Source organism: Tauraco erythrolophus, chromosome Z, assembly GCF_009769465.1.
Source record: "Tauraco erythrolophus isolate bTauEry1 chromosome Z, bTauEry1.pri, whole genome shotgun sequence".
Lineage (NCBI taxonomy): Eukaryota > Metazoa > Chordata > Aves > Musophagiformes > Musophagidae > Tauraco > Tauraco erythrolophus.
This window is the reverse complement of record NC_141496.1, coordinates 88,271,339-88,295,913: the sequence shown is the minus strand read 5'-3', so window position 1 is coordinate 88,295,913 and position 24,575 is coordinate 88,271,339. Positions and strand designations below refer to the sequence as shown.

At 40.8% G+C, this 24,575-nt stretch overlaps 1 protein-coding gene and 1 non-coding gene across 4 annotated transcripts in view; one reads left to right on the top strand and one right to left on the bottom strand.

Annotated features, from left to right (window-relative positions):
* NFIB (nuclear factor I B) overlaps positions 1–24,575 on the bottom strand; it is a 265,735-nt gene that overhangs the window by 209,397 nt on the left and 31,763 nt on the right. The gene's annotated exons all lie outside the window — the stretch shown is intronic.
* On the top strand, positions 4,375–4,446 carry TRNAH-GUG (transfer RNA histidin (anticodon GUG)). Its single transcript has one exon. It is a non-coding gene; the product is annotated as a tRNA-His (tRNA).

Genomic DNA, 24,575 nt, shown 5'->3' with positions numbered 1-24,575 from the left:
TTGAATAAGTTTTAAAAACTACTGGTTTATTACCAAGAACAGAAAATGCATTTATTTAGGGTTTGTAGCACAGGTTGTTGAGCTGGTGCTTAGGGAGCTCTCGGCGCAGCCAATATAAGGGTCGTAACTAAATTGACAAATGCTATCCCCAGAGATGTAAGACGGTGCATAAAAAAGAAAACAAAAATTACAGTATCTTCTCATACCCAAAAAGCCTCACAGAAGCAGAGTGAGTACTAGCTTGCACATAGTCAACATCTGTCAGTTGCCAACGACACAGCATCAACAGGGAAATGAATTTGAGCTCTCGTGGGCCCACTGGTACACCACTGTTACATCATTGGTGGTAATAGTATCTTACTAGTCTGATGCACAGGTTTGTATTGTCAGCATTATACATAATGAACTTGTGATATATTTATAATGTAATATCCACTGTGCTTGTGAGGGTGTTTTCAGCAATAAAAGACATTTTAAAATCTGAAGGAAACACTGAAAACAGAAGGGGAGAAAAGGCTTTTTGATGGCCAAACATCAGAGACTAGTCCTGTATAGATGATGTACACGGACTGGAACATGGGATGTTCTAAGTAACAGCAGTTCTGGTGATACCAACATCACCTTTTTCTGAAAAAAAAGCGTTAGTAACAGGAGTGGCAACATCCTTAAAAAGGCTCAGAGAAGAAACCTGAAAGCACATTTACAGAAGGTGGAGCACTATTTCAAGTTTTAGTAAAATTATATGAAGATTTGATCTATTTGCTCAGCAGTCCACATAACCGAACTGTTTATGGACCATCTTCTCTTTTATTAGTCTCCTGTTAATTGTGTTGTGATGTGATTTTACACCGGAAGTCAGGGCCTACAGGCAGCAGCTGAAAGGCGAAAAAGAATCTGTGCAAGTTCCCTTACAACAACATTTTTGTCCTGCTATGTGTGGTATTGGTGGCATTTTTCCTGCGACAGCTAAGAGTTCAGTCTGATAGTTGAAGATAAATGCTGAGCCATAGCAGCAACATTTGTGAACAGTTAGTCCAGCCATAGGTGCTGTGAGCTGGTGATGGCAGGCAAACACAGCTATCATGAGGCTTTATCATAAATATCCATCAGGGCAGCAAAGCAGACTTCCTAGCAGAGAGTGGTCCCACTTCTAAACCATGTACCCTCAGTGTGGATCACCACGCGGGATAGTAGCAATATATTGATAGAAGGACTGTGCTATACTGCTAATGATTATTCATCTATTAGAGGAATTAGGAAACTAGTTGTTACGATGAAGATTTCAGGAAACAGCATCTTTTGAACTGAAGAAGCCCAGGAGCTTGGGATGCACACAATAGAAAGAGGGGAGATTCATGGTTGCTGGTTGACACTAAAGGGGACAATGCTGCCTCGACCAAGGTGAAGGTAACAAGCTGTTTGGCTGCAGAATTGTGACTGAAAGGTCGTTTCATTCCTTGTTATGTAACTCTGTTGAAAGAAATCTTCATATTGGAACAAGTCAGAGAGATCTGTTTATTTCCAACAACAAAACCCCAACCTTCTCAAATAATGTCATGCGTACCTTGTTTTGCGAAACCTGAGTTTCTGAGAGTCTAATGCGTTCTCAATTAATTTTTCTTTTATTGACAATCTGTTATTTAAAAAATTGGTCTTTAAATCCTTTTCCTAATTTGAAAGATGCTTAAATACCATACATGATCAAATACAGTTTGCTTATGTGATTGGAATGACCTGATGAGTATTCCATTATTTCAGCTGCTCTGAATACTTTTGTCAGTCCTCAGCATACAACGTTATGCGGCCATTGCATAAGAGATGTGTGCGAACATTTCCTTTGCTTTTTTGCCTCATGGTCATCCTTTCCAAGGAACAAGCTGTGAATCAAGTTAAATGTGGCTCCGCTAAAATTTTTCCACTGTTGCCTTAGTTATAGAATCATAGAATCCTGGAATGGTTTGGGTTGGAAAAGACCTTAAAGATCCCCTAGTCCCAACACCTCTGCTGCAGACAGGGACACCTTCTACTAGATCAGGTTGCTCAAAGCCTCATCCAACCTGGCCTTGAACACTTCCAGGGATGGGGCATCCACAGCTTCTTTGGTCAACCTGTTCCAGAGCCTCACCACTCTCTGAGCGAAGAATTTCCTCCTTATATCCAATCTGAATCTCCCCTCTTTCAGTTTAAAGCCATTGTCCCTTGTCCTGTCACTACATGCCCTTGTCCAAAGCCCCTCTCCAGCTTTCCTGTAGGCTCCCTTTATGTACTGGAAAGCTGCTCGAAGGTCTCCCCAGAGCCTTTTCTTCTCCAGGCTGAACAGCCCCAACTCTCTCAGCCTATCTTCATAGCAGAGGTGTTCCAGCCCTCTGATCATCTTCATGGCCCTCCTCTGGACCCACTCCAACAACTCCATGTCCTTCTTATGTTGGGGCCCCCAGAGCTGAACGCAGTATTCCAGGTGGGGTCTCACGAGAGCAGAGCAGAAGGGCAGAATCCCCTCCCTCGACCTGCTGCCCACACTGCTTTGGATGCAGCCCAGGACACGGTTGGCTTTCTGGGCTGCCAGCGCATGTTGCCGGCTCATGTTGAGCTTCTCCTCAACCAACACCTCAAAGTCCTTCTCCTCAGGGCTGCTCTCAACCCATTCTCCTCCCAGCCTGTACTTGTGCTTGGGATTGCTCCAAGCACAAATATTATTTGATGAGAAAGTTTCTTTTGAAGAGATGCAGTAGAGTACTGTCTGGACAGCCAAGCAATCTACATTTGCTTGACTCCTCTTCACTATAACACCCAAAAGTATAAGAATTTTGCAAGTGATACTTCGCCGTTCATTTAAACAGAGGACCTTGAATATAACAATCCTTCTGTCTACATCAAATCTGAGTGTAAAAGGTAGGATTTCAAACCAGGAATTTCCAAACAACGGTCTGTTCTGGTCTGACATGCTCATTATAGAGGGATACCTCACCTCTAAACTGCCTTGGAGCTAGAACGACTTTTGAAAATAAAAAGCAAAACAAACACTGGTCATGAATTAAGACACGTTTTGGCATATATGTGCCAGGCAGACGGAAACACAGCTGGATGGGATAGGTGTTAGCTTTCAGTCACTGTCACTGTTCCCCTCTGGTTTCTTCTCAGCATTATATGAGGCAAGTTTCTGCACCAGAAGAATTCCAACTCAACAGAGTCATAGGATGCTTTATGGATTTCCTTGGGCTCACATATGTTTAATTTGCCAGCCAGATTTACTTAAATGCAGGTTTATTATCTCATGTACTGTTTAGACACTATGAAAATTCATGTCTAAGTGAAAAACATTCACTAGCTGGCTCATGGTCAACTTGGTGTCCACCAGGACTCCCAGAGCCTTCTCTGGCAAGCTGCCTTCCCGTTGGTCAGCCCCAGCAGGTGCTGGTGCATGGGGTTGTTCCTACTCAGGTGCAGGGCTTGGCGCTTCCACTCGTTGAGCTCTATGGAGTTCCTGTCTGCCCCTTTCTCCAGCCTGATTGGATCCCTCTGAAAGGCAGCACAACCATCTGGTGTACCCACCAATTCCTTCCATTTTTTTTAACTAATTAGCAAAACTGCAAAGATACTTGCTGTTATCAATCTTTTCTTGTTATCACTGTCAGACACAGAATTAAAAAGTGGGGCTAAATGGAGGATATGAGATTTTTAATAAAGACAATTATTTGAATAACTCTACGATGAACACTTGTGTTCTGAAACTTTAACTCTCAAGCCTCAATAGAAATCAACAGAAATCCTTCTTTGATAACTCGGTGCTGTCAGCGTTTGATATTTTACTAGGAATCTTATTTTTCTGCCACATCTGTTCAAAACCTGTCACCACGTGCCAACTCGCTGTGACAGTCCGGTGGCTGGCACTACGTGCTGTGGCTACAGCAGTCTTGGTTCAAACCTGACTTACAGCGGGAGGGGAACGTGTGTTTTTACGCTTCCTTTTAAACAGCTTTTAAAATAATTATGTAACATTGAATGTCCTTTCACCAGATTTTCCTTCATCACTAGGCACGGCATTGGAAACAGAAAGAAGATTCACAGAGCGAAATCGTAGTATGTTTGAAGATAGACGTTGGCCAAACAGAAGGCAACGGAAGATTTCCGCACCAGGCTGCAGTTGCCAAAAGGAGCAGGAATATTTTCCTGTCACTGTGACATTTGTCTCTGTCTTCTGCACACCATTCTCTGCCGGTTTTGGTCGGGGGATGCCCGGGCGTGCTGCAGTAGCAGTGGTCACCCGGGGGAGGAGGCCAGCACGTGGAACGCTGTAGCCACTCCGCGCTAGGTGGCAACGCTCGCATGGATCTGCTAGGAAACACGAGACACTGGACACATCCTTCGTAGCTTGCCGTGATCGTATAGTGGTTAGTACTCTGCGTTGTGGCCGCAGCAACCTCGGTTCAAATCCGAGTCACGGCACAAGGGAGAGGGAAGTGTTTTAGTCCTCGATTTTGGAGGCTTAGTGCTGGAGACACACCGCCAGGGACACGGCACCCACCCAAGCCTTCACTCTGTGGGAACTGCTGGGCAGACCTCAGTGTCTGAAGCCCAGGAGAAGCAGATGAGACAAAGCAGTAACTGCGCACAGAGAAGTTCTTGTAGCTCATCACTACGTGATAAGGTGGTTGATGCTTTTGACACCATAGGATTTTTGTCTCCTTTTGTGTGATTTCAAGCAGTTCACACCAGTGGTGTTGTACTAAGGTTGTCTGGGACAACATTTTCACTGACTTTGCTCTGTCAGTTTTTTAACATATCTTTGTTCTCTCTCCCAGTGAAGACTGATTTCTTTCTATGATCTGTCCCCAGCGATGATTCACCACAAAAGAAAATTCCAGAATAATTTCTCAGGAAAGAGCAGCAAAGGAGGCATGCAATTACATGCAATTGATTTCTTTATTGGGAGACTTTTTAGTATTTTTGTTCCAAGAATGATGCACTTACAAGGCCGATAATCAACAGCAGCAAATGGGAGACACCACGTCTAGGTCTGAAATTTGATTAAAAAGAAGCAAGAGACTGTGGGAAAAGCAGTGCCATTTTTGTGGACGGGGTAAGATGTGAGTGCAGGATTCTGTCAAGAGGGGGGAAGATGATCTGACACGATTCTCTATCCAAGCACCATTCACTCGTCTTGCCTATGCTGCCTGGTAGGTGTTGCTGTTTACTGGGTTGGGGGTGTTAGGGACCAGTGGTTTTCCAGTATGGGGGTGGTGAGGTAAGAAAGTTAGCTGAAAGGCACAATAAAAGAAATTTTCAGCAAACACTCCCAAGAGCCTACAGGTAGGCATTTTATATAGTGGTCAAACCGTGCAGCTCATGAACTTCAGATCATATGACCAATTTTCATTTCATTATTAGATAGCTATACAGTTTGCTGACATTTTTCCAAATGATTTCTTCATACCTAAGCACACAGCCCAACTACACGTCAAAAGAAAAAGCAGGGAATGAAAAAGGATGCTTGTTTGTATAGTCATTTATATACTCATTTAAATACTCTTTTGCAGGAAATGGCTGTATGTTTCTAACAGCTGAGGCCAGAATCTCAAAAGTTTTCCTTACTGAAGACAGTGTATGTCCTTCTGAGGTCAAACACTATTCAGACAACCAGACACAGGCTTCCCAGCTCTTGGCAAACTTTCTCCAGGGGTCTGTCCAGGGCTCTGTGAGGAAGCAATACTATCTTGAAACTATTAAGATGAAAAGGAATTGCTTTTAAAGCAGGACTCACATAACTATGAAGACCAGCAGGGAATATTTAATTCCATCAAACTCATCTCTCAGCAAACAAGAAATAGGAAGGACAATACAGTGAAACAAAGCAGTTCAATAGCTGGTGGATCAACCTTAAATCTCTTTCTGGAATTTACACTTCTATCTCTCTGGAAGACTTCATGTTTTTTATATTAGGCCTTCTAGAGTTCTTTTGCAATTATTTTTCAGTCAAGTTTAGCTCTTACAAAAAAAACCTTTCGAACTCTGTTTTTGAAGAGAATTTTCCACAATATTCTAGTTTTCTTACTGCTGCTTTAGTTAAATGATTCAGACTTTTCCTTCTCAACTGTAACAGTAAAACACTAATTTACCCCATGTGGTTTTAATACAAATACCTTTATGGTTATATCATAAAGAAGTTTTATTTTCTGTGCCAGTACAAAGGTCAGTACACCTTCTCGCCTTCAGCTGCATGGTGAATAATAGCAACAGTGCAGGTCCCAGAATAAACACATCCTACTATGCTAGGTTTTCCTAAAGAGTTTAGATAGACCTGCCACCCCCAAACAAATTAGTGAAACAACTCTAGAGAGTAAAATAAGAGATTTGCTGCCTGTATCAGAGAATGGAAAAAAAAAATTTAAAAAAAATATTCTAGGAGTCTGGAAGAATGAGATCTAAACTGGGAATGTGGGAATCCACAAGAAAGGAATTACCAGAAATAGTGTGGTGGCTATGTTGTTGGCTCTGTGCACAACTGTCACGTGCAAGAGACACGTAGATGCTGGTTAAGCAGTACAGAGACACTGATTGTGTTAACATTACAGACCATGTTATAAAATAAAATTTTTGCTATGTTAGCATGGAATATCAAAACTATGCTCTCTTCTCAAACATTTTTAAGACACCGTGTTTTGAAATTCCCTTGGATGGAGGTCTCTTTGTGACAAAGAAGATACTGCTCTAAAAGGAGTATCACGAAATGTCATCTTTGGAGTTCTATTTGGTGCAGAGAAAACATATACAACATATCTTTTATACAAGAATGCAGGACAAAGTTATAAAACATCAAGCACGTGAATGATTTTCACAAAGCTTTGTAAAAGAGGTATTTATGAGATGTGTTTGAATTTAACTCGAAGAGCTGATTTTCCATCTGTGACATCCCAAATCAAGAGGACACATCTATACAGATTTTAGAATAAAAAAACCGGGAATTTATAATTCAAGAGACATAAAACAATAAATAAGTAAATAAATAAATAAATAAGAGGAACATAAAATATTATTTAGATCGTTTTGGACATTTGGTAGTTTTGGAATTTGTGCTGAACTCTTGATGAAGAAGTGAAACCAGGCCCTACTCAGTAGTTTGAAATGTAGAGCAAAAAGTTGTGGGTTTCAAACGTGAGCCAAAGCTTAATCCAAAATGTTACAAGTCAAAAGCTTTCCAAATTGACCACAGTCTTCACATGTGTTCCAGTGCAGCTCTCTTCAGTGCTGTGAATGACTGCTGGAGCTTTATAAGTAAGAAGCCACACAGTCTTATTTAGAGAGCGGGACAGGCTTTCTTTTAAGAAAGACCGAGGACAGATGATGGGAAAAGCTACAGAACTGCAGCATCAGACATTGTTTATGCAGTTATGTTTACACATCAGGCACAGAAATCTCCCTGCCTGCCAAATTTTCCCCAATTACTACCCATCCCGCAATAATACCCTGTAAACTCAGAGCTGAATTTCCAGAGGTAAAATCATCCCACCTGTGAAATGAATTCCTGGCATTCTTTGCTAAGCACAACCAGCTATTTAAGCTTTCAGGAGCTCTTTTTACCACAGAAGATCTCCTTTCAAAGAGTCTTCTTGACCAGAACCCTTTGAAAGGATTTCAGAGGGGACCTATAAAAGTTTTAATATGAGCTGCACTCCTGTAAAGAGAATGAAAAGCAGTATTAATTTGATTTGATGACTGCAGATTCAAAACAGTCACTGCTTTCTATCCTGCTCAACACCTGATATGAACATCAGACAGGATACAACCAACTCTGTTGCCCTTCTGAAAACGAAGGAAGCAGAACAGAAATCTACTTCAGGTTCAATTAATATTTCAAAAGTTTTTTCAAGTCTTCCTGTTCAGTATTGCCTTCTTAACAACTACCTGTCTTTCTCTATAGCTTAAAAACTTTAGCAGTTCTTACCCTAATCAAAAGCTAACGTTAAAATACAATAAATATCTTCCAAGCACTGTTGATGGGTACATCCTATTAGTTTCCATGCCGAAAAGTGAATTAGGCATGTTGGGGATATGAAGATAGACACCTCCATGTCTCAAAGGGTTTTAAGTTCTACACAGAATGGGCCATGCATGAGAACAATGGCAGGCACAAAAGGACGCAGAACAGCTGCAGAGAGACACATGCACTCTCTTTTCCTGTCTGTTTTTAAAATACTATTCTTCATTTCTCACTAGATCGGCTTGCTGCATAAAGGCAGAGAAGGCTGCTGAAACGAACTGTTCTCTCTGGCCTTCAAATTGTTCTTAGACAAAAAAACCTCAGTGCTTCAGGAACAGATTTATGTAAAAACTTGGATCCTTCTTAATATTTTGAACTTATTATTATTAGACCATGGTTTCCAACTGGAAAAGGTTTATCTGGACATGTCTGCTAGAAATGAAGACCTGCATATTTCAGAAAGATACAGGCAATTCTTTGTACAATTCAAGGTTCAAAATCAGTTCCAGGATTATATCTCTGTGTTTCCTAGTCTGCAATCGTGTTATCCTTGGAAACTGTTCTGAACTAAAGTTTTTGTTTTCTTTTTCTCTAATGAGAAGAGAAAATTGATAAATATTTTCTTAGAAAATGGAATTCTGGGAGCCACCTGCACTTGCATGTTTACATTCCAAAATGAAATTGGGGTTTAATTTTGATTCTCTTGTGAGGAGAACAAATAACTGCAGGGGGAATTGGTAAGAAAGGTCTGATTCTCTGCCGACACTATTCTTGCTCTCAGTTTACAGTGCTAGCATTGAGCTAGCAATACAGATATTGGTATCCCAAATAAACTAAAGTAAACAGAATTACCACTGTTTCCTGGTAAGTCATCATAAAATAAAAGAAAAAAAGACATTTTGAATTTTTCTAGTGTCCTGTCAAAACTCTTCAAAATCATTGATATTATTATAACTAGCAATAAGGCAATACAGTGTTTGCACACTTTAGCTGCAGATGGATATAGAGAAGCCAGTTCCAGTAAGGCTGAGGTCAAGCAGGAGTAAACACTGAGTGTTTCAGCAGCCTCAGGATGATGCATGAGTAGAGCAGAATTTCTGGCATTGCAATTTTTTTTTTTTTTTTTTTTTTTGCTAGGACTTCATTCACTGGGATGCTTTAAAGAACATATGCACCTATGATGAGTTAATTTGGTATTTTTTGAGTTTATAATATCTAACACAGCAGATGACATTTCTGAGACACTACAGCAGGGACTGAGTATGAAAGACCATCCTTGCCTCTTTTATGCTAGTGCGTGTTTCTAAATTGCTTTCTTTTGGGAAATCAGTCACATCTGTCTCATCAATTAGACCAAGAAGTCAAGAGCTAATTGCTCTGATATGCTCCTAAAAGGCTCAGTGATATTTAGACAGGAAGTCTGAGGCCGATCAGAGGAATACACAAAGATATTTTTAAAAACACAATGGAAAGAGCTCTCACGAACCTGAGGGAAGGGATAGGATGCCAGGGGTCACTAGGCTGCTACACAGAAACTGGGACGTCTCAGCCTACATTTTCCCGAGGTGAGGTGCCCGCCCTCCCAGGTTTGCAGGCACAGTGGGCTTCGATTTTTGCTGATAGTGGTGAAGATAAAGTTTTGTTTCACTGTCTCACTGTGTAAGAGGGCGAGGAAAGTTCCTGCTGCTTTGCAGACAGAAAGGTAACTGTCATTCTCACTCTGCAAGAGCTGGGTCTGATGCATGAAGGTTGAATCTGCCTGACCCTGGTGGAGATGTAACCCCTTATGCAGAGGACTGATCTCCCATCAGATGCAACAGCCAGAGAAAAACAGCGCTTGCTCCTGAATTATCTCCTTATCAAATTAAAGAACCAACTACCAGAAACTCTATTCAGTGACATCCAAATAATCTGACAAACTCCGTAATAATTATCTTTTATTAATATAGTTGTTACCAGCTATGTAATTTTGGTTTTAGTTTATCCTTTATTGCACAAACTGCCATTAGTTACCGTAACTAATTTATAAAATCCATATGGTCTTCATTCTAAGAATCTGAGCTCATATTACTCAGTCAGGCAGGACAGTGAAGTTATATACCGTTCTTACCACAAAAACAAAGGGAGTCACTGGAACCATTGACAAGTAATGGTTCCTCTTGTCTGTCACGGGCAAAGATCTTCTGCTAGCAGCAGGTCATGCCTAGGTAAACAGGACTTCCACATCTACGACTGCTGTATTTCCAAGCAATTCAGGCCGATTGCTTTATTAGCACGAAAAACTAGGAAAGATCAAAACTGAATAGACTTCATGGCTCAGTCTACATCTTAAGTAGCTGTAATGAGTAAAAAGCACATTTACTATGCCACTGTGTTTTTCAAAATGTCTATAAACATTAAAAAAAAAAATCACACTGGGCAATAGGATTACTGAACTAATAATTGTGGCACATACTCTCTCAGCAAAACATTCTTGTAAAAGTTACAGAGTTTCTAATTGCTTTCTCATCTTAGTCTTAGACATCACTAACAGATTATTTTTGATATTCAGTCTTTTTAAAAGCTGCACCTTTCCCTGCCATGAGTTGGATTTGAACGGAGGTTGCTGTGGCCACAACGCAGAGTACTAACCACTGTACGATCATGGTAAGCCATGAGAAAACTCCAAATTAAAGAGACGTTTTTCCCTATGCTCTCCAAAATTTTATACAAATGGTGCCATCTACAGTTTACACTGAGTTTTAGCAGCAGTTGGTTCTAAGTATTCTTATAAGTGTTGTAAGAATGTCTTACAAGTATTGCAATTTTGTCTTCTCAAAATCGCTTCCAGATTTACTTTCCTTTCTCTTAATAATCCATGCTTATGAGGATTGCATAAAAACAGACTCAGGAGAGTTATAATAACCCTTCTCCTGCCCCCCAACTCTTTTGAGAGAGGACATTTTTTCCTTATTTTATCAATGATGGGGAAGGCAAAGCCATGATAGCAGAAAAGTCTGGCAGTGTGCTGTACAGACAGATTTAGGGAAAAGAACAAAATTTACTTAATTGAAAACTGCATTTGCTGAGTTGAACCAGGTATAGTTCATGCTAAAGTAAGGGCCTGTATTGATGGACACCCTCTTCCTTACCTCTGCAATAAGTCTAGAGCATAAAAAACACCTTTTCCAGATTTTGCATTCTCTGTTGTGGAAGGTGATGGTCAAATGCCAGAGAAGAAGTCTGAGAGTGAGGACTTAGCCTCCCTCAACCAAGACCATCAATTAGTGTTATACTGAAGCAACTGCTGAGAAGAACCTGCCCTTTGTCAGGTGTTCAGACACAAAAAGCCTGTAAACAACATTCAAATAGGCACAACAACAAAAAATTGTTTGCTCTCTCAAATAAGAGCCCCACCAGAAATCTAGCTGTGTAGTGTAAAAGATTGTCACCAGGAAAGAGAATAATGTGGCAAGCTCTGGTGCACTCAAGCTCTGCTCAGAAAACGCTGTTTTCCTCATGCCCACCCTCCCCACAGACGTATTCATTATTTAATTAAAAAACTTAACTGCTTTGCAAACCTTGCCTGGCTGATGGCCTTGGAGATCACAGTATCACCACTGTGATGGTACAGTGCCACACTGAGTCTCCGAAGAAGGAGGAAGACACACAAAGAGACTTACTAGGCTGTCACACACAGGACCATTAAAATGTCTTCAGCGTGGCTTCAACATGCTGAGATGTGGATTTACTCTGGGTGAAGCTTTGAGGTCCCTTCCAACCCTAACCATTCCATGATTCTACGATTCTCTGTCATCTAGTGCGCTTTTTGCTAAATTGGAGTTACTCGATACACTGTTTTTGTTTCAGACCTATATACACACGAGAATAAAACACAGGTTATAATAAATAAATGTCATAAATTACATCCATAAACCTTTGGAGCTCAAGATCAGCTCACAAATCTTTGAGGTGGTATAACAAGCAGTAACCACTGGGTAACGAAGGATCGTTTCGTTAATTGTACTACACTGGTACTACTTTCAACCTCGTCTCTACGCATCTTGCCATTGTTCGCATTTATTTTATTTTATTTTTTTTTAATATAATTTCTATTAGGAAAATGTTATTACTGTGTTGTGGTGTTTTTTTTCCCCAGAAGAAGGTTGATGCTCATGAGCATCGCTTATGTGGTACTTGCACAGTCAGGTGTTTCTCTGCCCCTCAACCCAGCCTTGCTACCTTTACCTGGGCTCAGAAAACAGCTACGAAATTTTCACCCACATAACTGAGAAGATATTCTAAATATTTTCAGTTTTGTGGGGTTTTTGTTTTGTTTTTTTTTTTTATTAAATTGTTTGTGGGTTTTGTCTAATAGTAATAATTTTTGAAACAATGACTTTTTCTGTTAAGATATCAGTTTTGGACAGAACATTTATCATGTTCAGGACTGAATTTCTGGTCAAAAGAAAAACAGTAATCAGAAAATACTCTATCCCCCCCAAATAGCCAACAGGTTCATGGGCAGGTCTGAAGAAGGAAGACTTGAAGCAGATACAAATAGCATCTCTCTCTCTCTCCCCCCCCCCCCCCCCCCCCCCCCCCAAGGGAATTCTGTACTTATCAGACTATTAATCAGCATAAGGTGAATCTCTGCCAGTGTCTCTAGTCTAACTCTTACATTTGCTGTTAGCAAAGGCAAACATTTAATGGGACTAGCCTCCAAGCTACTCACCTGTGTTTTAGCTGAGTGGCCCCAGCATCAGGCCATGACGCTTATCCTTTTTACCTCTGTAGTGAATTAGCTGTGCAAGGGTAACACTTGATAGAAGAGCCTGAGACAGGCATCCCCTCTGCACATCCGTAGCCAAGTAGCCCAAGATATCCATAGAGGAAAAAGAACACCCTGATCAGGTCTCACCTCCTGCTACTATTACATATCTGGGTTTCTCAGTCTGTTTCTCGCCTGCCTCTACCAGAAAGGATGCGTTTCTTCTAATCTTAAAGATCAGAGACACCATACCTTTATTTAATTTTGAGTGACAATCTTAATCTCCATGACCGTCAGAGTAACTTCCTGCGGTTCAAATGTATGTTCTGACCACACGATAGGAAAGACTTGGGTGCTAGGTCAAAGTCCAAATTTATTATAAAACTCTCTTTAAACTTCTTAGTTTAAATTGTCACCAATTTGCAACACGATCTTGAATAAGCATTTTTAGAGGGTTATTGCCGTTTGTACAGTAGGCATTTGTCATACCAAAACATTTTGGGATATACTAGTCAAAAAATCTCCTTTAGTATTGTTTTTCACTATGAGAAACAGAATCCTACCGGCATGTTCTGCGGTTGTTTTGCTCATGGATGCCTTCAGGCAAGAAAGCCCATCCTCACGCACACGCACATGGATGATTTGTCCCAGTAAAAATAAAAGAGAATTTATTATTACAGGCTGACAAAATTTGACTTCAGGCTCTTTGCTATTAAAAATATAAAGGATTAAAGAGGTTTTGATGCAGCAATAATAAGGACATTCAATGAAAGATAGCATTCATAGGAGGTACAATCATCACCCAGATCAGAGAACACGCTTTGAAGAAATAATGCACAACTGGAGGTCTGATGTTGTCTGGACAGCAACTCCCAGCACCCTTGTAGGGGAAGGCGAATGCCATAGTGTATCTGCTTGTCAGTGTTCATTGCAGAGTTAACTTATCTAATATTTACAATTCCCATCCTCTCTGATTGTGTTTTTAATGAGCAGGAAAGAAGGGGAGAGATGAAGTTTAAGTATTGCAAACCATTCAGGCCAGGACTGGGAGATCTTCTGCACTCCTTTGGATTGGTGCCATCATGCTGGGATTGTTCAGCCTTGAAAAGGGAAGACTTCGGGGGGACCTAATAGCTGCCTTCCAATACCTGAAGGGAACCTACAGGAAGGCTGGGGAGGGACTTTTTACAAGAGTGTCCACTGACAGGACAAGGAGAAATGGGTTCAAGTTGAAGGAGAACAGATTTAGATTAGATCTTGGGAAGAAATTCTTCAGTACGAGGGTGGTGAGACTTTGGAATAGATTGCCCAGAGAGGTTGTGGATGCCCCCTCCCTGGAGGTGTTCAAGGCCGGGTTGGACGGAGCCTTGAGTAGCCTGATCTAGTTGAGAGGCATCCCTGCCCATGGCAGGGAGGTTGGATTAGGTGATCCCTAAGGTCCCTTCCAGCCTATGCCATTCTATGATTCTACAATTCTATGTGCAGAGTCTAAAGTCCTGGTGAGATTTATATAGACAATTCTGATCAGCCAGTATTCTACAATTTCAAGGCATAGGGTTTTTTATGGCTATGTACATGCTGGGCATTCAGACAGTCTCTACTGAAACGATTGCCGTCTGCCTTTGTTCCAGCTTTGTCACCACTCCATGTGTCCATGACCCAGCTGTATGGACTGAGTGCCACCTGAGTTCCCAAAGACAGGGTGAGATCCCCTTGTCTGACCTGCAAGGAGCACTGCCCTCCTGCTGCTCTGTGGGATCTTTGCAGAGCCCTTTGTATTGCACGTGTGAGTCACTGAGCAATTCACCCACCTCCTGCCTTGCAGGGGCAGCTTTCACCAGAGCCCAGCTTTCACCTTCCAGTAAAGGGTGAACATTAAAGCCATCAAAGGGTGTACAGGAAGGGTGAGGGAATGTCTTACACAGCTCCAGGAAAGGGTGAACCTACTCCTCTTTCTACTTACAGGGCTGTCATTTTACCGAGCCTTTGGCACAGAGACAGAGTACACTGAGGCATCTTAGACCTTCACTATAACAGGATTATGGAGAAATCAGGGTTTTCTCTGTTGGGTATGCGTTTGCCATTTGGCTACGGTACCTTTCTCAGGCAGATTCTGCACTGAACTTCAATTTAATCTGTGAACAGATAGAAAATACAATCAACTTCTAATTAACATTAGAAGTAAAGCCTGGGCTGGAAAGGCTCTTTAGCAATTCATTACTCTGCCAATGGCAAGTAGTTTTTTCTCTTCCTTTGTTAATATTATTTCTATTAGTATTACAAGCACTCTTATTTTCTGTGTGATCTCCTACACAAAGATTCATAGTCCAGAAAAGTCACCTTGGGATTCCTGTTTTCCTTTGAATTCAAATGCATCCATGCTACAGTGCTTCTCTTTTGCTCTGTGCACCCCCACAATCAGTCAGGAATTGCTATGCAAATGTCTAGTATTTTCGCTTAGCCAACATCACGTAGCTTTCCTTCAGGAACAAATTGCTCCCTGTCCTAAGGATTTTGTTCTTATTTTCTATCATTCTTTTCCCTTCCTGCAGCTTTCAAGCTCCTTTCTACCAGCCAGAGGCCCAGAGTGAATGAAGCACTTTGGAGGTTCTTCTGCCAGAACTCTCTATCTGTTTACAGGAAGAGCAAAATCTCAAAGCTAGCATGGCCACATCTGCAACCACCTATATTTATATATAGACTTTTATAGCAGAAAGTGATAAAATGACACAGCTAAAATCTTCAAAGTTACAAAATCCCATACCGTCGGCATTACCTATATCCAATCACAGTTGCATAATAGGTCTTACAACACAACTCCTGTGACAAAGAAGAGAAAATCATAGTTGGCTGGTATTCACCCCACTTGGCACAAGCTTCAGCCAGCGCAGCACTCGGGTCAGCATTCAAGCAAAGTAGATGTATCTCTACTCCCAAACAGCAAACTTCCATAGTCTATATAGTAAACGTAATTTCCTACCCTGTTATCCGATGCTTCTGGTATGCAGCCCAAACCCACACTGGCATTTCATTCTGCCAGTTTGTGGTACAAGTGGTACAAGTGAGTGTGTCCTTTGTTGTAATTTTTATCCTCTTGCAAAATTTTCCATCTCACTGAGTATTCATGTAGGTTATATTCCTATATCTGAGGATGCTTATGGGTGGGATTTTTTTTCTTAAATGGTTCTTACTATTTAAAATATTCCCATACTATTCAAGTAAAACATGGAAATCAAACTGGATGATCAAAATGAGCGTCGCGGCTTACCTGAAGTGGAGCATGAACTAATTTAATTCCTGAATCTGTTAGCTCTCCTCAAGACTGCAGAGCTAATGTTCTGGGAAGGGAGAAAAAGTTCCCTGTGTCTCCAAAAATAGACTGAGAATAGGAAAGGTCTCAGGATGTTCTGTTACTGTGAAACACATGTTCTTAACTATAAACATCACATAAGCACGACTTCCCATTTAACATTCTGCTGTTGGTGAATTAGTTGAGGTTTATTCAAGGGAAGGATTTAGTATACATAGTGTTCCTCCTAATTTGTTTTTACTGTGACACAACAATACACCTTCACCTAAAGCCAGGAGACTGCCATGCACATCCAAAGAGTTGCAAACTGCATGACTGGGTGAATTGCTGTTAGGCAGTTTTGTAGTTTGTTCAGCGCCACGCTCTCTCTTCTGATGAAGTAAAAGAGGACATACCTTTTTAAAAGCCAGGACTTGCCAGTCCTTGCCACTGTGCTGCATTTTAACTTGTTCTTGGTGCTTATTTCAGCTTTCTATACGGCGGCATCTTCTGTGTACTTACTGTTGCGTGGTAGGCAGGTCTGCAGAAAACACCCTTTTGCAAGGAGAAAAACCACACCTCACATTCAGCTTAGCCACTTGTAAACATCGAAGGATAACTGAAACTCCTTAGAAGGAGATGATAACAAGCAAGGCAGTCAAACTGACAAAACTGAGCTAGGGTCTGATAACTTCTCAACATGTTAACCGTAGTTAGACCAAATGTGTTGATCGCAGTTTTCAGCTACACATTCACCAACAAAGTGGGTATTTGATCAGTCTATGTTTATTGTGAGTGCTTCCTAGAAGCACCGAAGAAAAGCATTAAGGAGATAAAACATTAGCCTTGATGTACTCTTCTGAGAGCAGAATCGACACAGTTCATGCCCCCTCTCAGTCTCAGAGGTCATGCCTCCGGCTCTTAAATCCCAGGAGCTATTCAGGGACAAGCTTCACAAGCTTTGAGATGTGCTGATCATTACAGCTGTTATCTCCCCCCTCCCCATCTGAAGGAGGGTGAGTATCATCCTCCATACACCTTTCCGGTGGAGTAATTTGCCCTGTCTTTCCACAAGCAGAAGGGACAGAGCCACAGGTTATGCAGCTTCCCAAGGCTTGAGGATATACCCATCTTTTAAATTTTTGTTATTATAAGCAGAACTGCTTTCTATTTTACTAAGAAAAATCTGTTTGTGCCTTTTGTGAGGTGGTTAGGATGCAGTGGGTCACCAGACAGCGCTGAAGTAAACTATCCTGCAATCGGTATGGAGGGATTTCCAGCCTAAATTTACTGGCTCGCCTGGATTTTAGCTTGTAGTGCCACAGCACCCAGCTACCCTGGACTGAAAGTGGCGCTGGCTGTGTGTGAGTGGGTGCTGCCGGTCAGGCGAGGCATTGCTGGGAGCAGCAGGAAGGCAGCCTGAAGCTCTAGTCACATCATCAGGAAATAGTAGCTACTGGTTTTGCCATGAGCCGCTGCGAGGGTGAAAGTGATCACGTTACAGGAAACAAGAGGAAGCACCGACACTGAAGGCTGGCTAAGGAAGGAAAACCAAAGGATTGTCAAGGGCAAATTCCAAACAAGTGGTTGGAAATGAAAGCTTAAGTCACGCAGAATTCCTGCTCAAGAAACTGGAGTGTAGTGGGATGCTTTTTTTTCAGTGGGAACGGGAAGGGTATGTCCCCACTTTTCTGATCTTCCCTTTAGGTTCGATAGTATCTATCCTTTAGATTGTAAGTTCTTTATCATGCCTGCACATTGCCATAGGGGCATTCATCTCAAACCTACAGAAAATACGCGTTTTCTGAAATTAAGAAACAAGCTAAGTCCTAAGATTCCATTTTGTCAATGAAAATCATCTCCTGTTGCTGTCAAGGAGTTTGGAATAGTTGCCCTGATTCCTCTGCCTTTTCAAGGTCTCAGGGAATGTGAATTCATGCATTACTACTCACTCTCTAGTCTTCCGTCTTGCCATTACTCTCTCTTTCCCCATTAGCCTGATTATTTCATGCACTTGTTTCATCCTGTCAATCAGTACGTGTCCAGAGGATTACTGGAAACGAGGCGGTCTGTAAGGAAGCATGTTCACATTATTGTATCAATTTACCTCACTTCATCATTGCAGCAGATTTCAACAGAGTTCATTTACTCACGCGTATGTATCCAAATGGGACAGATGGATGTAGGATTTATGCAGGGGTCTGTTGTGACACAGCTGAGGACCACAATGTCAGCACAGGTCCTGTACCCGACCCCAGCAAATATATGAACAAAAGGGTGCTGAAAACAGGGTAAAAACATCTCTTTTTTTTTTTTTTTTTTTTTTTTTTTTTTTTTTTTTTAAACCCTGATCAATAGTGATGAGACTTGCTAGGGAAGATGGGCAAAATCTTTCTCAGTCTGACTACAATCAACTTGTCTGAATCTCTGGTCACGTGTCCATGATATGCAGCTGTATAATCCTTATGGCTGGGTGAACACCACAGCCATAGGCTACAAAGCATCTGTGTGCTGTGAATTCACTCAGACTGTTCAAATTAGCCCCAAAACATAGATGCTTGACTTTGGTATGGTGGCTCAGGTATTCGTCTCCTACAGCCAATGCAAACAATCTGAGGCCTCAACTCTGCATTGCGTGCTGTGGCTAACTTGAGAAAACTGTTTGTCTTTCAGGTTGTATCCTAAGCAGGATTTCATAGCTGGGTGGTCCAGCAGCACACAGGTCCAGGACTGTATCTCCAGAAACACAAGTTGATAGCCGTACTGTGGTCTGTGTACCATGGCATTGCCAAGGACAGGGACAGAGAGACTGCTCTTTCTGGTTACCCTTGCCTGCAGCAACACAGCATCCTAACAGAAACGGGGTTAAAAGACTAGAGAACAGGTTCTCAAGCCATGTAGCAGCACAGACCTCTTTAACTTTTTGATTTAAATGTGAAAGTTGTGTTGTTTTCAACTGCAGCAGGGATCCCTCGCTGACTTCTGCTTAATAAGTGAGAACTTCAGAGAAGTGAAGAAGAAAGGACACTGTTCATTCACCAGGAAGGCTGCATCTCTCCAACAAAGGCGATTTCTAAAAGTTTTTTTTAAGTTGATGGCTTTTTCATATGTACCCATGTCCTAAATAGCCTGCAAAAATATATCCTGTTTCCCCTTGTCAATTACAGCAGTGTATATAATAGTGGTGAGTTCACCATCTTCTCCAGGGTTCTGGATGCCATTTTTGTAGCAAGGAGTGAGGACAAGTCAGCATCACGGAAATTGCCAAAGAACCATCAGTAGTGAGCGCCATCAAGACAAACCCAAAGCAAGTCATTGCACTTTCAGTCAGATTTTTCATACTTTTTTTTTTTTTTATCCTATGTTATGCTTCCTAAATCATTCCTTTATGTACGCAAAGGTAATCCATCATGAAGAAGTTTAGTTTCATTTTAGATGGCAATAACACATTCTCATCAGTTTTTTAAACACATACTGCATTACTGCAGGGAATGTGGCCACTATTAAAGTGTGAGAACTCACATAGTCATTCAGACTCTTACGGAGAAGTTACTTCTCAAAAATCTTATCCTGAAACCCTTTTTGGAAACATGGTCAAAGCCAGGCATTCAAAAAAATCACCAAATTATACCCCACAAATCACAGGACTGGTTCTGAAATTCAGTTACTATTTTTGTTATTTGTGTTGAATATTTTATGAAATAAAAGTAAGATTTCAAGGTTACTTAAACACTTATTTTCTTATTCTATTTCTGTTATAGGGCTGAAGGCAAAAAGATATAATTTGGAAAATAAATTTACAGTGGCCTGGGTCACATACAGAATTAAATTTTGCTATAAATCAGTCTCTCAAAACAGCAGTTTTTACTTTCAGTACTTGAGTTTTATTCAGTAAGGAATCAGACAATAATTCTTTTCACTTAATACAAGGACTGGGTTTTTTTTTGTTCACTACATAATTTGCACTGCTCAGCAGATGAAAAATAAAATAAAATACACATGCAAAATTATTAAAAATGCTAGTTACCATGCTAAGGAATGACTGCTTAAAAGTGCTTTGGAGTTGCTTATTATTCTTGCCATGCTTTACTGACTACAGTAAAACCCAGACTTTTCCATTCTAAGAGATAAAGTGTCTGTGTGCTCTTGAAAGCATCTTATGTTTTTTCTGTTTGCCTAGCATCAAGTTCTCATGTGTGAGCTTTCCCGTCTCTCAAAAAGCCATCAAAATTTTATTTTCACGTGATGTATCCTGGAGGTTTACTTCTGCGACATTCAGCTTAGGACATTTCAGCTACTTTTTAATGTTGTTTGAAGATCAAACAAGGTTTAACCAATCAGTACTAGATATAGAGGATTTATCTGCAGCCACACTATGCTGTTCCTTTAATACCTTTCAGTAACATAAGTGCTTACATCCTAATAGGTTTTTAGCTTAAGATCTAATCATCCACTCTTGAATTAAGATGCTTGAATGAAGCCAACTCATTTGGAACTAAGCACTTTAATGTCAACGGAGACATATGGTATTGAGACTGAATTACAAAGGATCTCTTCTGAGCCATCTATTACGGAAGCAAGACTAAGACCCCAGCTTTATTATTAGTTTACTCATTTATTTGCTAGCAAATAATTGAGAGTAAGATCTTCTTAAGAAAGTGGAAATGGTCTAATAATTGCAGTCTGGTGGTATAGTACATTCCCGTGTGCACTGATTAAATCTCCCCCATCCATACTTTATGGCTCTGTGCTCGGCTGTAAAATCCCCTTTTGAAACTGAAAGAAACAAGCAAAATATGCAGTGCAACAACTCTAACCCAGTGATTAAAATTCTAAGTTATCAGCAGTAATGTCAAGTCCTCTAACATTTTTTAACAACTCTAGACGTTTCCTTGCCCTGAATTATGCAAGTCTTATTCTCTGATGAAATATTTCTTTTAAGAAGTTGTGTATGACAATATTTACGGCAATAAATAACACTGCCAATCAAATATAAAGTTAAAAGCAGGAGCTTTCTTTTGTTCCACTCTCCCTAGTCTCAACATGCTGCTGAAAAAAATACGCTAGAGTCCTCCTCTGCAGTATCAGTAGGAAAAACTGAAGTGGACATCCTTTCACATTTTTTGTTTCTGGAACAAGAAGAGCGCAATGAAAATAATGCAATACAAAGTGAAGCTGAGAATACATTTTCTGAGACAGTCATTTTAGGTAGATAGTTGTGAAAAGAATAAATTCAATCCATCAGTTTTTAAATCTTTATGACCATGTAAGGTTATTGCTGCAAAGAAGTTGTGTTTAAATATAATTATGTAGCTGAGATAAACCACAAAGTTTTGTTGTCATGCATGTCAACAATTTCTGCTTACAAATGTAAGGAAGATGTGGTTAGACAATAAGGTTGCATGATCTTTTTAAGTCATGCATTACTGAGGGCTTCAGCAGACAGTGATTGTCTCTCTGAAGTAATTGCTATCTACTGCAAAAATGCATTCCTACTCCGCGCGCCATCCAAGTGCTTTCCCACTTCAAAGGCACGTATGGTCCAAAAGGCAGACCTGCCTTCTCGCTGCGCAGCAAACACCTGGCAAAAAGATGCAAAAAGAGGTAAAAAGATGCAATGCAGTTCCAACAGGAACGTCAGCCACTCCGATCCTGGGAAGGGCTGGATGTGATTTTCCTTCCTGCCAGCAGACTGTACAGAAGAATCATGTGAATTGAATCCCCCCATCATGCGTTAGACTTTTTTTTAGAAGACTTCTCAATTTTGCAAGTTTAAGAGACCTTCCGTCTTTCTGATTAGAGAGAACTTGCTATAAAGCCTTGCTGACATGGTCAGAACTGCTTAAAATACACTTTATTTTTGCCAAATATTACATAAAAGTATACTGTTTTGTTCACAGCTATAGAGCTCCATTTTTAATGTTGGAATCTGTGTTATTAACTACCTGGGAAGCAGAAAAAGCAGTTTAAAAATGACATTAACTCCTGAAAGCTCTGCAAAGCAGGACTTTCCAACTGAAAAGTGTTGCAAAGCAGAAAGGTTCATGTCATTGTGTGCATGTAGCCATTACGAAAGCGGCTTTAAAAACAGTCTGCATTGTAGCACAGCACAGATTAGTCGAGCCCACCTGAAAAACTCCCTGTGCACACACAGTTCTGGTTTTGTTTTGGCTTAATCGCTTTGTTTTGGTTTGGCTTACTTTTCATCATTTCCAAAGCATGTATTTAAGGTGGATCATGAGCTGTCAGCTAAGCCTCGCTGAGGTCACAGTGGGGGCCTGGCTGCAATTAGAGGCTGTACAAAGCCAGGTCCTGTTCTCGGTTTGTATTCAGTGCAAGCAGCACGCAGACACACATTCTAGAGAGAAATGCAGCTTTTGGCATGTGCCAGTTTGGCAACACCGATCCTTTAGCCAGGAGAGGGGCAAGGGATGCAGCACGCAGCAGGAGGAGAGGGACCTTGTTTTCCTGAGTTTCTCCTCCACAAAGGACTTGGGGAATTTCGAGCAGCTTCAGCCAGAAGAGTTCATTTTTTTTGTTTCGTTTTGTTTTGATCTCTGTCTTGTATAGGTAGATTACAACACTGAGGTGTACCGTGCTTAGTACACCTAAAATTTTAAAATGAACCATGGAGATGGCTGACACTGTGAGTGATTTGTTCCCAGGTGACAAACTATATCAGTCACTTTTGGATTTTTTTCTTCCAAGGACCAGAAACAAAATTTTTACTGAATGAAAGCAATCTGCTTAACATGGTTATATCAATTCTGATCCAACTGTATTCTGTTAATGAATTTGTGCATGGAGGCTTTGTAACACGTGATGTACAGATGAAGAAAAGGCATTTGTAAGGACAGAGGAGAAATCTGTGTTTCTGATTCCCTTTTTGATGAGCAACTTGGATTTCTTCACAGTCTCATTTTTGTGTACTAATTATTTGAGGGGTTATGGGAGAGATTAATGCTAAAACAAGGAGCAGGGAAATAACAGACTTGAGGGGATGAATAGCAGCTGTGGTGAAGAAATCTACCAGACGGTTAATTGCACAAGTCCTTAAATATCCAGGACTTCATCTGAAACCCTCTCTGGTGTAGAAAGGCATGTAGAAAGGCAGGGTTCCAGCATCATCAGGCAGCCTTTTGTTCACTTGTGCGTAGCTGCAGTCGCTCAGAAGCACACAGGCAGGGCGTCAGCTCTCGGCTGTAAGGAAGGTAACGGCCAACGGTGGTACGGAGCCAACACCGACAAACTGAAAGCACAGCAAAACGAAAACGCACCACCCCCCGGGCCAGCTTCCCACCAAGACCCACCTGTTAGCTTGTATGAAGGAAAATAATACAGTGTACTATCCTTAAGAGATAACAGGCAACAGTAAAAATAGAAAAGAACAATTTCTGGGCACTGGTCAATTTAAAAAAAAAAAGTCTGTTCTTAGCAGATGGTTTGCTGAAAGGAACACCAGAAAGTCTGATAAAATTGACTTGTAAGTGTGAACCTTGTGTGAAAAGTGTGTTTTAAAATAGAGGGAGGTAGATTCAGATTGGATATTAGGAAAAAATTTTTTACCATGAGAGTTGTAGAACACTGGAACAGGTTGCCCAGAGAGGTGGTGGATGCTCCATCCCTGGAGACATTCAAGGCCAGGTTGGACGAGGCCCTGAGCAACCTGATCTAGTTGGAGATATCCCTGTTCCTTGCAGGGGGGTTGGACTAGATGACCTTTGAAGGTCCCTTCCAGCCCTAACCATTCTATGATTCTATGATTCTATGAAAAGGCACACAAGTTAACTATTACTTTTAAAGGAGGAGGAGTATGCACCCCTTTTTGAGTTTATTCTGAAACACAACTTAATTGTAAAGATAAACCTTGGTACTTCCATTTAAAATTTCGGAGCATAGTATGCTACCTCTAACAATTAAAAACAGACCCTTGCTTCTGAGATGAGAACACAGCCTTCGAAGGAGGAACTAGTAACTTCACACAGTAAGACTCTAACTGTGTCAGTATTTAGAAGAGGTAGAAAATACATTCCCTAGCCAACAGCCATGATTTTAAGCCACCTGCTTTTGTGGTCGGTCCTTACTTTCAAAACACTTTGTTTCTTGCAAAAGCTTGTACTCTGAATTCTGAGTTTCGTTTCGTATCTTGCTGCCATTCTCCTGAGTCACCACTTGAGGGACTCTTAAGACTCTTTTGTTTTACAACTGTAAATCAGATTTATGCTCGCATTAGACTTTCTTGTGTTAAAAAGAAAGCTTTCAGGAAAATATGTATGTACTTGTTTTCAGTAAGAAGTGCTGATAACATCTACGGAAGACCTTACTGCAGCAGATCAAAACCATCTGCTTATATTGTGAGAAGGTGTAATTAGAAGGTAACTTAACAGTGCAAAAAATTCACAAAATGGAAATTATATTTTTTACATAAAAATATTCACAGTGATAAAACCCACCGTTTTTCTACCTTGTTTAGGCAGAGGAAACTTTCATTCTGCTGATTTATTATCTGCACGATATGCCTCTAAAGCACAGATTTTGTTTGTTCCACTCACAGAAGT